At 50.3% G+C, this 10,000-nt stretch overlaps 1 protein-coding gene and 1 non-coding gene across 5 annotated transcripts in view; one reads left to right on the top strand and one right to left on the bottom strand.

Annotated features, from left to right (window-relative positions):
• The window catches only part of LOC123514490 (protein enabled-like), a 135,329-nt gene that overhangs the window by 40,285 nt on the left and 85,044 nt on the right, over positions 1-10,000 (top strand). The gene's annotated exons all lie outside the window — the stretch shown is intronic.
• Positions 6,787-6,860, bottom strand: Trnaa-cgc. Its single transcript has one exon. It is a non-coding gene; the product is annotated as a tRNA-Ala (tRNA).

Genomic DNA, 10,000 nt, shown 5'->3' with positions numbered 1-10,000 from the left:
TGTTGATGCGATGGCTGGGGAGAGGAAGGGTTCACGCGAGAGAGAGAGAGAGAGAGAGAGAGAGAGAGAGAGAGAGAGAGAGAGAGGAGATGAAAGAAGAGAGTGAGAGAGTGAGGGAGGGATGTTAGGTAGAGCATGACTGAAACACTAGACGCCTTGTAGGTAATTAGACTCCTTCCTCCCCCTCTGTCCCTCCCTCTCTCCTCCCCTTTCTCTCCCTCATCCTCTCCCTCATCCTTTTCTCGTCCTCGTCACCCGTACATGCCTTTATTCAACACCATCTCTCTCTCTCTCTCTCTCTCTCTCTCTCTCTCTCTCTCTCTCTCTCTCTCTCTCTCTCTCTCTCTCTCTCTCTCTCTCTCTCTCTCTCTCTCTCTCTCTCTCTCTCTCTCTCTCTCTCTCTCTCTCTCTCGTAGCAAAAAATACAGTAATAATTGTTTTCTTTACTTAATCTTCCTTCGAGTTCCTTTGTGTTGCCTTCCCCTCATTCCCTCCATTCCCTCCCACCCACACCCCATATCCCACAGTCTTGTTATGCCCCTTGTACCCTCACCTCCTTCCGCTACGTCAGGAGTTAGGCATCGCACACACACACACACACACACACTGTCGAGGCGTAGTGTGAGGTTCTTTTCCCCTGCCCCGCCTCCAGAGTACACTGTGTGGGGAGATGGGGTAAGAAACAGACTTCTAGACCCTTACTCTTACCTCCCCCCCCCCTTTCTCTCTCTCTCTCTCTCTCTCTCTCTCTCTCTCTCTCTCTCTCTCTCTCTCTCTCTCTCTCAGGGCATATATACGATTTGCCAGGTTGTTTTATTGATAATGTAGAAATTTTTTGTTGGTCTGTCATTAGAACCATGAAACTAAAAACACATCCTTAATTGAAAAGTTTACAATTGTAATCTCATCTGTTATATACCTAGAAATTTTTGAATGCAGTGTATAGGTGCCTCCCCCCACACACACACACCTAGCAGTGAGTAGGTACGGGATGTAAATCGAGGAGTTGTGACCTTGTTGTCCCGGTGTGTGGTGTGTGCCTGGTCTCAGGCCTATCCGAAGATCGGAAATAATGAGCTCTGAGTTCGTTCCGTAGGGTAACGTCTGGCTGTCTCGTCAGAGACTGCAGCAGATCAAACAGTGAATTACATACACCGTGTAGTGTAGTGGTTAGCACGCTCGACTCACAATTGAGAGAGTCCGGGTTCGAGTCCCGGAGGCGGCGAGGCAAATGGGCAAGCCTCTTAATGTGTAGCCCCTGTTCACCTAGCAGTAAATAGGTACGGGATGTAACTCGAGGAGTTGTGGTCTCGCTTTCCCGGTGTGTGGAGTGTGTTGTGGTCTCAGTCCTACCCGAAGATCGGTCTATGAGCTCTGAGCTCGCTCCGTAATGGGGAAGACTGGCTTGGTGACCAGCAGGAGACCGTGGTGTATTACACACACACACACACACACACACACACACACACACACACACACACACACACACACACACACACACACACACACACACACACCAATGCATGTATGACGTGTGATAGCGTCGCAAGGGGGAAAACAAGAGCTGGGCAGGGGTAGGATATGCTGGGCTGGGCTGGGCAGGGCTGGGTTGGGTTGGGTTGGGTTGGGTTGGGTTGGGTTGGGCTGGGCTGGGCTGGGCTGGGCTGGGTTGGGTTGGGCTGGGCGGGGCGAGTCGGGGCGGGGCGGGGCGTGAATGGGTAGTGGAGGCATTGTTGCACCAGCGGCAGCCTGTACCATGTTTGTGTGAGCAGCCAGACCCTCCCCCGTGTTTATCTTTTCGGGGGGAAAACGGGAAAGGGGAAGGAAGGAAAGGGAAACGAAAAAACAAGCTTAAGACGGGTGGTGACGGCAGGCAGGGAGATAAAAATGTGTAGTGACGTAGGGAAGTGAGGGAAGGAAGGCAGAAGGGAAGGAGAGAGGGAGGAAGGGAGGATTGTGTGACGGTGAATAGCCGAGGAGGGGAGGACTGGTGCAGGGAGATGAAAGGAGAGGAAGGAAGGAGGATGTGGGACCTACAGAAGCGTAAAGAGACGGAAAACAACGGAGCCGGGGCACGTGTGAGGGCCAGGTGACACACAGAGAGAGAGAGGGGGGGTGTATGAGGGGTGATTTATGTGGATGAGGGAGAGTGTTATGTGAGGGGCGAAGTGCTGGGTGAGGGAAAGTGAGTGGCTGGGTGAGGGGAAACTGACGGGATCAATACAGAGGAGGTGAGGAGCCAGTGGCGGTGATGTGAGGGAGCTGAGGGAAGCGCCCTCACCTCCACCACCACCACCACCACAACCATTCGGGGGGTTGGGCACGCTTCTCATTGTGACCTTGCTGGGGAGGGTGGTGGTAGAGCTGACCATGTACCAAGAGAGAGAGAGAGAGAGAGAGAGAGAGAGAGAGAGAGAGAGAGAGAGAGAGAGAGACATGGGGGTGACTCACATGGCACTCCGGCCTCTTTAATGGCAGCCTGGCAGGCACTTGTTGCTGCGGCAGCAGAGCAGAACACAACCACACCACACCACACCACACCACACTACACCATATCACACCACACCACACCACACCACACCACACCGCACTACACTACACTATACCATATCACATCACATCACATCACACCACACCACACCACATCACATCACATCACATCACATAACACCACACCACACCACACTACACTACACTACACTATACCACATCACATCACATAACACCACACCACACCATATCACATCACATCACATCACACCACATCACATCACATCACATCACATCACATCACATCACACCACATCGCATCGCATCACATCACATCACATCACATCACATCACACCACATTACATCACATCACACCACATCACCTAACACCACACCACACCACACCACATCACATCACATAACACCACACCACACCACACCATACCACATCACACCACACCACACCACACCACACCACATCACACCACACCACACCACACCACATCACACCACACCACATCACCCCACATCACATCACATCACATCACACCACACCACACCTGCATTGCATGAACCTTTAATTCCTGTCACGCCGTGCTGTCATCAACCACCACCACCATCAGTGTCGCCAGACGTGTGTAAGTCGTCACCAGGACACCAGGACACCAGGTTCATTCACACTCACCTGGACACATGTACGTGTGCCTTCGCACGCACATGACGCATCTGCCAGTGCGTGCATGCATGCATACACACCAGTGTTAATGAGGCGTGCAGCCACACACCGTAACACGCACACGCACGCCCACGCTGCAAGCTAAGACGTGTACTTGTTTAGCTTCGGGACTTTCCCTTGACCGGTGGTGGCATCTCACTCACGCCATTCACAACGCCTCGTTTGAGACGTGGCATGTGGCAGTGGGAGTGTGCGGGGTGGGGGGAGGGGCGAGGACCAAGGATGCGGCACCACTGTGGCAGGCCTGTAGCACCGAGAGCTGCCCTGCTTGCCTTGGTGTTTCACGTGTTCCCGTGCTGGGGAAGGCTTCAGGGCTTTGTGTGCAGGGCTCCGGTGTGGTGATGAGGGACATGCAGGCAGACAGGCCGTGTGGATTACAGGGTGAGGCAGCGGCCGACACCCAGCCATTTGAATGCAGCCTTCCTGTGGCCTGTTTTGTGGCGGGACTGTGGTGCCGCTAGCTCGCTGGCGCTCATGATGTCACGCCACCAGGCTGGCCGTAGTCGCCGCATCACAGCAGCGGCGGGGCTGTGCCGCTGTGGTGGCGGCGCTTGGTGTGGGTCAGTGGGCTGACCTCTGACACTTTGGCTTTGATGTAAACCTTCCATGTGGCCGCACGGTGATCAATAAAGGTAACACACCGTGACCTCTGGGCCTGACCTTGACCGAGCCAGGTCATGGCTGGGCTGTAGTTCATCCTTAAGAGTGGCCATGAAGGGAGGGTGGAGGCGGCATGGGTGGGGCGGGGCGGGGCGGGGCGAGCAGGCTGACCAAGGCCCCTCTGATAGGATAATGGTGCTGCTTTTTGTGAGAAATTGGAGTCCTCCCTGGTCCTCCCGTTCATGGCGATAGGGCGGCGAGGCAGCGGCCAGGCGGTACCCAGAACCCTCCCCATCCCGCCTCCACACGCCAGCCTGTTACTACACAGTTGGGTGGTGCTCGCAGTAATTACAAGACCGGATTCTGGGAGATGAAACTTCCTCTTGTCACAGGGAGAAGCGGTAGGCGTGAAAATGCAGGCGTGTGATGACAAGACAGGTGGTGCAGGCCCGCTGACGCCTGGACACGTTCCCTGCGTCACCAAGTGCTTGAAAATCATCTTACTGTCAAGGTGTTCAAGAAGTTGTTATCGCTCAATCTTCACACCGCTTACTATTTCTGTTGAGTGGAATCCCTCACCCTGAAAGACTGTGCTATAAATAGTGTCGCGATACACAATACAGACTATTAAGATTGACTATATTCTGAAACATTTCTGACTGCACCTTCACTACTTTCAGAAGGCTCTATAGCTGAAGTTCCACAGGTTTTAAGGAGCATTTTTACTGCTCTAGTGACAAATTTACATAATTTTTACATTATGAAGAGGAGAAACACTCTTGAGAACCCGTCTAATCATCTGTGGCCTTTGAAAACAGTCGTGATGAGGGAGCAAAGCATTCTGGATGCCGGGAGGCAGTCTCGTGGCGGGGGACCTGGCCGGCACATTGAGGGCACCGGACACCACAGGCATCGTGCTCATCACCGCGGCCTATTTGTGTGTGGGGAGGGAGGGATGGAGGGATATTGTTGGGAGGGGGGATAGTAGCAGCACCCCATTCCACTTTTATTACCGAGGAAGGTTTAAAAAGTACCTTAATGCTTGGCCATGACGTCACTTGTTTCCATGGCTTATTTACGAGGAGGACCTGAGCGTGTGTGGCCAGCGGTGTTGTTATGTGTCGCGGTGCTGTGTTGTGTAGGGTGGTGAGCCTCAAATTAATGCTGAGCGTGGCCTGGCGTGGAAGTGATGGTGGTGTTTTGGGAATACTTTAACCGCAGACACAAATACAGAGAAGTGATTGCTTTGAGTCACCAGAGGATGGTATTCAGGCGGCATTCTAACCCTTTGCTCTGCTCATGACACGTGTTTCTGAACTTGATAGCTTGACGTGGCACAGATAACTAACCTTTTCCTTTATTGTCTTTATTGATTTCACGGATCACAAATATGCAAGTTTTTTTTTTTTTTTTTTTTTTTTCTCAATCAGTATAGTTTTTATTTTTGTTGACCTTGGCTGGCTACCTCGACACAAACAAAGGAATAAGTAAATAGATAAATGATAGTGGTCTAAAGTGGTGAAGGTGGCGGATCCCGTGAGTGGGGCTGGAATGTGGCGGTGGTGGTGGTGGTGGTGGTGATGGTGGTGGTGGTGGTGATGGAGGGGAAGGTCACGTGTGGCAGCGGGTGTGTTATGTCACCTCCCTCCCCCCCTCACAAACATTCTCTCTCTCTCTCTCTCTCTCTCTCTCTCTCTCTCTCTCTCTCTCTCTCTCTCTCTCTCTCTCTCTCTCTCTCTCTCTCTCTCTCTCTCTCTCTCTCACGGAAATTACTCTCGTGTCTCCTTGTCAGATGTGAATATTTATTTTCTAATGTTTATTTACTTATTTATTTATTTATTATTTTTTCGGCCATAGTTTTTATATTATTTTTTTTTATTTGTTCACTCATTTATCTACATTTTTTTTTTTCCAAGATTTTGTTTTGTTGTTGCTGTCGTTGTCGTTGTTGTTGTCGTTGTTGGATGGTGGGGAATGTTGTTGAGTGATAAATTTATTGGCCATTTCGCTCCCTCCCCCCACCCCCATCCCCCGTCGCCCTTTCATTTGTGTCCTTGACTGACATACCTTCTCGTGTAAAAAAATGACAAAAAAAAAACTTAAGTGGTCGTGCGGTGCCAAGTGTGTGTGTGTGTGTGTGTGTGTGTGTGTGTGTGTGTGTGTGTGTGTGTGTGTGTGTGTGTGTGCCCTGCCCTGTCCTGTCCTGTCCCTGGCACTCACACATCAGGCGCAGTGTGTGTGTGTGTGTGTGTGTGTGTGTGTGTGTGTGTGTGTGTGTGTGTGTGTGTGTGTGTGTGTGTGTGTGTGTGTGCGCGCGCCCTGCCCTGTCCTGTCCTGTCCCTGGCACTCACACATCAGGCGCAGTGGTTGTGTGTGTGTGTGTGTGTGTGTGTGTGTGTGTGTGTGTGTGTGTGCGCCCTGCCCTGTCCTGTCCTGTCCTGTCCCTGGCACTCACACATCAGGCGCAGTGGTTGTGTGTGTGTGTGTGTGTGTGTGTGTGTGTGTGTGTGTGTGTGTGTGTGTGTGTGTGTGTGTGTGTGTGCCCTGCCCTGTCCTGTCCTGTCCCTGGCACTCACACATCAGGCGCAGTGGTTGTAGGTGTGTGTGTGTGTGTGTGTGTGTGTGTGTGTGTGTGTGTGTGTGTGTGTGTGTGTGTGTGTGTGTGTGTGTCTCCTGCCCTGCCCTGTCCTGTCCTGTCCCTGGCACTCATACATCAGGCGCAGTGGTGGTAGGTGTGTGTAATTCAATGTTTGATCTGCTGCAGTCTCTGACGAGACAGCCAGACGTTACCGTACGGAACGAGCTCAGAGCTCATTGTTTCGATCTTCGGATAGGCCTGAGACCAGGCACACACCACACACCGGGACAACAAGGTCACAACTCCTCGATTTATATCCCGTACCTACTCACTGCTAGGTGAACAGGGGCTACACGTGAAAGGAGACACACCCAAATATCTCCACCCGGCCGGGGAATCGAACCCCGGTCATCTGGCTTGCGAAGCCAGCGCTCTAACCACTGAGCTACCGGGCCGTGTGTGTGTGTGTGTGTGTGTGTGTGTGTGTGTGTGTGTGTGTGTGTGTGTGTGTGTCCTCCCATGTCCTATCCCTGGCACTCACACATCAGGCGCAGTGGTGGTAGGTGTGTGTGTGTGTGTGTGTGTGTGTGTGTGTGTGTGTGTGTGTGTGTGTGTGTGTGTGTGTGTGTCCTCCCATGTCCTGTCCCTGGCACTCACACATCAGGCGCAGTGGTGGTAGGTGTGTGTGTGTGTGTGTGTGTGTGTGTGTGTGTGTGTGTGTGTGTGTGTGTGTGTGTGTGTGTGTGTGTGTCCTTTCCCCGCCACTCACATCCGTATTCAGAAACTCTCTCACCACGTCTGTTTTCAAAGGCCACCGCAATGATCACGCAGGTTCTCAAGACTGTATCTCCTGTTCGTAATGCAGAAATCTTGTTTATCAGTCACTGGAATCGTATAAATACCCTAAAAAATAACGCGTGTAGATTCAAATAGAGCCTTTTGAATGTGGTAATGAAGAAAGGTTTCAATGTATACCACCATGCACTATCACCTGTCATTTCTCAGCCCTGTCACTGCAAAGGTCTTCGTCAACATTAACCATTATAAAAAGAAAATAAAAGAAAGACTTACACGCACACAGATGAATAATATAGGACAGCATTCTAAAACACTTCTGCATCTCATCTTGACTGCATTCATAAAGCTCTGAAGTTGAAGTGAGGCGGGTTTTTAAGAGTGTTTCTACGGTTCTAGTGACAGGTTAACAAGATTTCCACATTATTAATAGAAAATATAGGACAATATTCTAAAACATTTGTGCGTCTCATAGGACAGTATTCCAAAACACTTCTGCGTCTCATCTTGACTGCATTCATAAAACTCTGAAGTTGAAGTGAGGCGGGTTTTTAAGAGTGTTTCTACGGTTCTAGTGACAGGTTAACAAGATTTCTACATTATTTAAAGGGGAAACAGTCTTGGAAACCCGGCTTATTATCTTTGTGGCTTTTGAAAATAATCGTGATGAGAGAGAGAGAGAGAGAGAGAGAGAGAGAGAGAGAGAGAGAGAGAGAGAGCACAGCATTTCAGAACACCCGTCATGTTTTTAGATAGGGCAGTTGATGGGGGGAAACCGGATCTGCAATATGAATAACACTGTCTCTCACCTTTCTCTCTCTATATATAGCTTCATTACGCGCGTTCATGTTTTTTTTTTTTTTTCACGTTTTTACCTTTTTCACCCAGATCCTCGATAATACCAAGGTTCTCTCTCTCTCTCTCTCTCTCTCTCTCTCTCTCTCTCTCTCTCTCTCTCTCTCTCTCTCTCGTGGAAGGGAAATGAAAGATAATGTCCAGCTGATCCCTCTGGCTTTGTTGATTATAGTCGTTAATATTTTGATGTTTATTGGTGTGTGGTAGACTGTACTTTACACACACACACACACACACACACACACACACACACACACACACACACACACACACACACACACACACACACACATCACCACCACCACCACCACCACCACTACTACCAATAATCTCTCCACCCTTCGCCCCCATTCTTAATCCTTATCCCCCCCTCCTACCAGCCCCCCTCCCCCTACCCCCTAGCCGTACACTATCGCCATTACAAATACATAACATACTTGAGTGCCCGCCAGGTAAATGCTCTCCAAGTCTTCGCTATCTCAATGCTGCACACCTTCACTCGCTAGCCTGCCGGAGGGGAAGCAGGGGACGCAGACGGGGGAAGGAGAGGGAAGGAGGGCACGGGTCAGTAGGCAGTAGGCAATAGTCAGTGGTCACGTCCTCTGTATCCAGTCTAAGTAGTGTATAAGTAGGGCGTGGGGATCGGTGGTGATGGTGGTGGTGGTTGTGGTGGTACAATACGCTAGAGGAAGCCACAGATGAGGTGGTGGTGGTGGTGGTGGTGGTGGTGGTGGTGGTGGTGAAGGGAGATGTGTGTGTGTAGGGTGGGGAGGATTTGTAGAGTGAGTGAGTGAGTAGACTTGTAGTGAATGAGTGTGTGAGTGAAGTTATGTTGATTTGTTGAGTGATTATTAAGTGCGTGCGTGCGTGCGTACTTGCTTGTGTAGAGTAGGGTGGGAGAGGGACAGGTGGGGTTGAGAGGGGTACGTTGTGACGGGATGTGACAGTATCAAGGTAAAGAGACTAGAGAGAGAGAGAGAGAGAGAGAGAGAGAGAGAGAACTATAACTACTTTTTACGTAATTAGAGTTTTTTCCTATTTTCCTCTTATCCTTAAATTATGTAATGAAAAGACATTCTCTCTCTCTCTCTCTCTCTCTCTCTCTCTCTCTCTCTCTCTCTCTCTCTCTCTCTCTCTCTCTCTCTCTCTCTCTCTCTCTCTCTCTCTGACAGGACACGGCTGTTTGTCGTCTTGATAAGCACGTGTTTATATTCCTTCATCCCCAACTTCCTTCCCCCTTTCACCTCCCCTTCCCACGTCCCATTACCCTCACAAATTTCCCCTTTTTTTTCTTTAACCCATCTCTTCCACCACCATTCCGTCCCCAACACTTTACAAGCACGTGTCTCTTCTCCTCTCCCCAAACATCCCCTCACTTTCCTCTCCCTTCTCTCTTTAACGGGGAGAAAGAGGATGGGAAGAGGAGTGTCTGGAAAGGTTAGGTTAGGGATAGATAGAGAAGGGGATAAGGAAGGAAAGGAGCTATGAGGCTTGGTAGAGGATAGGATAGGGAAGGGTAGGGAGCCGAAGGGAGTGGCAGGAATATGATAGGAGGAAGGGAAGAGAGGATGGGTGGCGATAGGATAGTGAGGGAGGATGGGAGAAGAAGGTAAGGAGGGTGGTGTAGTGGTGGTATGTGGTATGTGGTATGTGGTGTTAGTGTCACCCTCAGCAGTTGTCTCTGAAGTAATGGTGTTAGGTATGGTAAATATTTAAGATTCCAAAGCTGATGTTGATAATGCTTCCACCACCACCACCACCACCACCACCACCACCACCACTGTTGCCTCTGCTACTCTGTGCGGTATTTCCAGTTGCGCAGGTTGCAGGTTAGTTTTTTTTTTTTTTTTTTTTTTTTGTGCAGGTGTAGGACGGAGAAGTTGGTAGGTTAATAGATATAGGAGTGAAATGGTCGTAGTAGTTGTAGTAGTAGTAGTAGTAGTAG

This window comes from Portunus trituberculatus, chromosome 38, assembly GCF_017591435.1.
Source record: "Portunus trituberculatus isolate SZX2019 chromosome 38, ASM1759143v1, whole genome shotgun sequence".
In the NCBI taxonomy this organism is placed as follows: Eukaryota; Metazoa; Arthropoda; class Malacostraca; order Decapoda; family Portunidae; genus Portunus; species Portunus trituberculatus.
Note: the sequence above shows the minus strand (reverse complement) of the source record. Positions and strands in the feature narration are given on the sequence as shown.